Source organism: Haemaphysalis longicornis, unplaced genomic scaffold (genome assembly GCF_048455015.1).
Source record: "Haemaphysalis longicornis isolate Haplotype H1 unplaced genomic scaffold, Haemaphysalis longicornis Haplotype H1 scaffold_7, whole genome shotgun sequence".
Taxonomy (NCBI): domain Eukaryota; kingdom Metazoa; phylum Arthropoda; class Arachnida; order Ixodida; family Ixodidae; genus Haemaphysalis; species Haemaphysalis longicornis.
In genome coordinates this window covers 93684473-93690417 of record NW_027526422.1, presented here as the reverse complement: position 1 = coordinate 93690417, position 5945 = coordinate 93684473, and the positions used below count along the sequence as shown (strand labels likewise).

The window sequence follows — 5945 nt, the reverse complement described above, 5'->3', positions numbered from 1 at the left end:
TAGCCATTGGCCCACGCGGAGGGTGGGGCAGTGAGGTAGGGGCGCGCATTGCTTCTCCCACAGCGAAATTATTCCTCCCAGGGGAAGGAATGCACTAAGGCACCAACTCTGGCCCTTTGTTGATCACAGCCGCGATAGTTCTTTTCAGTAGAAATGTACGCATCAAACTTCCTGGAGATCGGCTATCTATATACTACTTTCGGCCATTTTGGAATACCCGTGAGGGAAACCCAAGTGAGTGACACAGTTGAAACAGCATGCAAAGGTCTACGGGCATTCAGAATTTTTTGTTATTGTTCTTGACTTTCATTAGATTCCTTGTTTAGGTTTCTATATTGTTTGTTTTCCACTCATTTTGGTGTTGTGCTTTTCCCACGCCCGTGTTAGCCTCCTTGCTTTCAGCCGTAGGACCGCGCCAAAATGAAATCCTGCGTAAACCACTGGAAGCAGCGTATCATAATGGTACGGGATGAGACGGTTCATTTAGAGGTGATGAATGAGATGAAACGGCAACCGGTGCACCGATGAAACGACGATGCGTTTCGGGTCAGCCAACGGGGGGAAGCAACCTCGTAGTCGTCTACTCAGTTGAGCTGGATTGGCGGACAGTAGCTGGTTTACAGGTGGGGGCGAAACATTGTGTTTGTTTCCTATCTCCAACACACGATTAATTCGTTCGGTGTCTGCAATCTTAGACAACAATGGCCTGTGGGCGGTCATAGAAAAAAATTATGATAAGCTGTCACCGCCTGTAGTCATAAGCAGTCACCCGCAAACAGGCATAAAATACTTGCAAGAGTGGAAGTTTGAACAAATTGGTGATTCATATTCGACACAGATGTGCCGCGCTAAAGACAAGGACGAGAAAGGACACAGGACGGCCGCTCACTTCAACGCGCTTTAATGACGATGCCGGCAGGAATACGCGAAATATATACGGTACGAACAAAGAATACGACTTGGCGTGACATCTCCACTTTCAAAGACGATAGTCTTTCTTGGGCTACTTAAACCCAGAAATTTTGGTGTGTCTGTAAGTCTGTCTGTCGGTCTGTCTGTCTGTCTGTCTGTCTGTCTGTATGTCTGTCTGTGAGTCGATTCAGCCACCCTTTTTTTTTTCTTTATTGCCTTCTTTGACAGGATGAGAAAACAAAACATACATAACTGGTGTGTACACTCAATACTCAATACCCGGCCAAAGTAAAACAAGGCCTGCGCAATAGTCTTATATGGTCACAGCTAAATCTACCCGTCTAAGTCCGGTGTAATGATTATACTTGTCAACATTGTTGAAGAACAACAAGACATTACGCATATATAAGACAACAAATTAATACAGAAGTGATATTTGCAGTGTTCCTTCATAAAAAAAAATCCATACACGCTTCATTTTCGCGAAATTAAATACTTCATCAACTGCAGAAAAAAATTAACTCCAGCATCGCCTGCTGTCGCCCGCGCCACTATATCAACCGAAATCAACCGGCAACAGTTACGAAAGGTTCCACTAGATAGGTTACACGTACAGCTTGGAACGCATGTGGAGTAGGGCAACGTGGTTCTATCAACGTTGAAGTAGGGCGCCTCCATTCACGCCTGCCTCCGCCGTACGGCCACGTTGGTATCGAGACACCTGGCCTGGAGCAGGGGAACGCGGTAAATTAAAAATGATTTAAGCAAACCTTTGGCGTCTTTACCTTGGGAGGAGCAAGACGCAAGAGGGACAACATGAGAGGTGAGCGGAAAAGGGAGGAATTTACTTGGAAAAAGCCGACAAGGACTATCATTTTTTGTCGACATTTGCAACGAAAGGAGCAGATACGCGGCCGATATTTTCACACTAAAAATCTCTATAGCGACTCAATCAGAAATTGGAATTCATTTGAGGTGAAGGCTATTGACGACGTGCTGATACAGCGCTCAACCAGCGGTTGTACTGTTCAGCTTCATTGATTTCGCGCGTTAGCTGATCACGGTTTTTGTTCAAGTCAGCGGCCGTTCCGTCTCCCTCTCGTCCTTATTTTTTGCGCTGTACATCTGTGTCGAATAGGCATAAAATAGGACGTAATAAGCTAATAATGGTTTTATGCATCGGAGGCTAAGGACTCTCGACCATGAAATTTTCTTTTGACCGCTTTAACGCATACTATTGTGGTCAAGCTATAGACCCACAGCTATTCAGGTACTTCAGCCAAATAAAGATATATGTATGTGTTCAATTTCATAGACAAGCCCCGATAGAGCTTTGCTGGCTGCCTGTAGACCCTTGTTACCCCTTAACAGTAAAAACCTGAAATCATTGGCTGTTTTTTGCCAGCTATGGAAAAGTGTTTGCGCTAATGGTATTGAGAGGCAGCCATGAAACCTCCTGTTGCAGGTTATACAGCAATATATGACTGTCTAGCTTTAGACCTGTGACTATTGAGCAACACTTAGAAGTGTTTGGCCTAGAACCTACAGACCCACAGCCGTAAAAAGTTTTGTTTTCTAGTAGCTACAGAGGAACATATGGCTCGAAGCCTCTAGTCGGTAATAGGGAATCGTTTGCCCACAAGAGCTCATTAGGATGGTTTTAAAACGACCTACGACGCGAAATCCATATACTCATAGTATTCCTAGATCTATGGAAACAATAGGATGATGACGATGTTGATGAGACGGTTACTGAAAAGTATTTGTTCAAGAAGGTTAGTCACAGATTCTACATAACATACACCGTGGACTCCCGTTAAGACGAGGTCGGTTAAGACGAACACTATGGTTTAGAAGAACAACATTTTTTGCTCTCTTGTAACGTCCACAGTGCAAAAACCCTCCGCTTAAAGCGAATTTCCGATAATACGAACAATTTTTTACGGTCCCTTCGAGTTCGTGTCTACTGTGTATTCTAGGATGGTTTCCTGCTACTTTAAATCACTATTAAAAACAAACCCGCTTTAAGTCACTATTAAAAGTCCAAACAGAACATGCACCGAAAAACCCGTTTCTGTTAGCCGTGTTTCGCCATGTTTATATGTGTATTTCTGCGGCATCTCGGTAAGCAGAAAAATATTAAAAGAGTGCGTCGGCCGGGAATCGAACCCGGGTCAACTGCTTGGAAGGCAGCTATGCTAACCACTATACCACCGACGCCGACGGCCACGGACAACTTCGCAGCGCATCTCCGCGCATGCATCCAAGGCGGGCGATACGCCCTTGAGAGGGCGCCGTATGTTCGGGGAGGGGGGAAAACAGGTCAGCGCATATGCGCGGAAGAAAAAAAGAGCCGCGCGTCTGGCGTGCGCTGGCGACCAGCTGTGAGTTGGGTCAGGGGCGGTATTCTCGTGTTTTTCCGTTTTGAAAACGTCCGTTTAGCGTGCGTTTAATTGTGACGTACTTCCAGTTGTAGGCGGGCTTGGATTGACCTTTGCGCAATTGTTCTTGTAAACACTATTTCTAATGGCTAAACATATTTTAAACTACTTTTCATGTGTTTATTGTTCCGCCAGCGAACCAACAACAAGGCGAAGAGATATCGTCTGCTCCAAAACGTCTGCTCCGAGAAGCCGCGACTAGCTCCGCCGGGATTGCCAGGCGTCACATCCGGGTGTTAGCTTCTAGCCAGTCAGGGCTTGCTCGAAACAGACACTTTTGAAACGGACACAACACGGACAAAACACGAGGATACCGCTCCAGTTCTGTTGCTGCCGTCCGAGGTGTTCGGACGGGATTCCCTGCTTCTCGTCGAGGACTTCGCACAGGCTGGCCGCCCGTCGGCCCTGGATTTCGACCCTCCGCTGTGGGCGCTCGCTTGCGCGATGCCACCGAGAATGATCTAGGTCCCTCTTGGCATTGTACCCGCCTGCTTCATCCCTTCTCATCAAGACCAGCTCGCCGATGGTGACTTCGGATTTGTTCACTGCTGCCGCTCGGCCGCTTCGCCTCAGGAACCCCATGGAGCATCGCTTCCTGTACGTTTCAGGATAGCGGCTACAGTGCTTGAAGTGCGTCGAAATGGATCAACGGGGGAAGCATACCATACCTTACTTAGGCTACCGGTGGAAGTCAGCGACCTCTGCACCCCCTTGCTACCGTTTTCCTCCTAACGAATGCTTGCGTTTGTTTGCCGTATTTGTTCTGAAATTTAGAATTATATTACGTTTTTTTCTGCGTTGTATTAAACATTTTAACTTGAGTACTGTCTTGTAATTATTATATCATTTCTTTGTGTCTTATGTTTTACTGCCGTAGTGCTTTGATGAGACTGTTGTTCTCAAAAGAGCGACACAGGTTCATTTACACTACTTTACGTACGGCCTTCTACAATAAAACCACTATTACAAAATCCACCAGCTGAGCGGAAACCAGCCCGTTGCTTTTGGAACGCCATTGGCAGCTACCGAATTAGGCAGGGGAACGACCGCCTCTAGGGAAGTAACACAAGGGCAGGCTGCACCAACCGCTTTTATTTTAACGCCACTTGGACTAAGCCGGGTTGGGCCTAGCCTGTTTCTCCTCAAGTTTCGCATTATATATGCGCTGCAGCAGAAGCTGCAGATGATGAAGTTACGAGTCGAATACATTAAAAAGAAGGTTTATTCCCGGTAACAATGATCCGAATTAAATCACGAGCATCAGTATACCTACCAATCTAGATGGTTTTAAATGTTTTCTCAGAAACGTCCGAGATTAAGCTTAAAACCGTTCCGAACACTTGGAAACGTCTATCCTCTTTCCCGCAACCTAGACGTCGCCAAAGGTATGCCCAGGGGATAACAACCAAGACATTTCATTTTCAACTTCTATCGAGGCATGGGAGGCACCACTTTGCAGCTCGTGAACTTAAAATCAGCGTCAACTGATTGAGAGGGAAAGGGGAAGCAATTACTGCATCTGGGGGACTTGGGTTTCAATCCAATTTTGAGCTCCGTAGCAACTGCTTACACGTTTTCCCAAACTCTCGCTCTATCTTTATCAACAAAATCCTTCTCTCTGTATCTTTCTCTCTTCGCAAGAAGACGAAACCGAAAGAATTCATTCCGGCCCCGACGATAAAGAACAAGCACGGTGAAACACTCACGCTGTTGCCTTGTCATTTAAACTTACCACCACCCCGCAGTGGCAACTTTTCCCGCCCAAATCTGAAGCCACACAAGCATAGGCGGCCTCTTTCTTTCCTTTCTTTCCTCGCCTGCAATCCAAGACAAAGTCTTGAACTGGACGAAGGAGATGGCAACAGCTTACGGTATATATGTTCAAGCTCGTCCCCTCTCGCTTTTGTCTACCCGATAATAAAACTGTTATTATCAACACCACCACCGCCGGGGCCAGCGGAATTTCTCTTCGCGAGGGCATATTCCGCGCCGTTGCAGACGTGGGTGAGGTGGAGGAATAAACGAGTCTAATTAGCAGGTGGGATCCAAGAACACTGGTGTGCATTGATGAGTTTGACAAGCCCGTTATCCTCAGAGCAGGCAACTTCGGTGACACAAAGGTCCGGGGAAGATAGATGACGCCTGCAAAAGCCATAACAAAGTTTGAGGAGCGCAAAAGCCCGGCGGGCTTCATGATGAAGCCGTTAGGAGATGCCTGGAACAAGGCGGCTCTTAGTCTCCCGCCACCCCATTTCCCGTTCGTTTTGCAATCGGAATAAAGTATCCTCTCTCCCCTGAAAAAGCGACGTTTATATTTAGAAGCACTTCCCCACTCCTGCAGCTACCTCCAACACCATGGGAGCAAGATTCATAGAGCACGCATACACGGCATCAATTGCGTTCGTGTGTCAAGTCAGATCAGGTAAACTTTATTGTAAATTGGTGTGTCAAAGCCCGCACGTGCAAAACTCTTCGTTACGATTTCGGGCAAAGTTTTTCGTTCTGTGGAGTGCCGCTGACCAGCTGCAGATGGGAAGATCAAGATATGCTGGTCGACCGAGCGCTGACGGCGGCATTTCTGGGTGTGAAAAG

At 46.8% G+C, this 5945-nt stretch overlaps 1 non-coding gene across 1 annotated transcript; it reads right to left on the bottom strand.

Moving 5' to 3' along the window:
- Positions 1-3060: 3060 nt before the first annotated feature.
- Trnag-ucc (transfer RNA glycine (anticodon UCC)) lies at positions 3061-3132 on the bottom strand. The gene has a single exon. It is a non-coding gene; the product is annotated as a tRNA-Gly (tRNA).
- Between the last annotated feature and the right edge of the window lie 2813 nt (positions 3133-5945).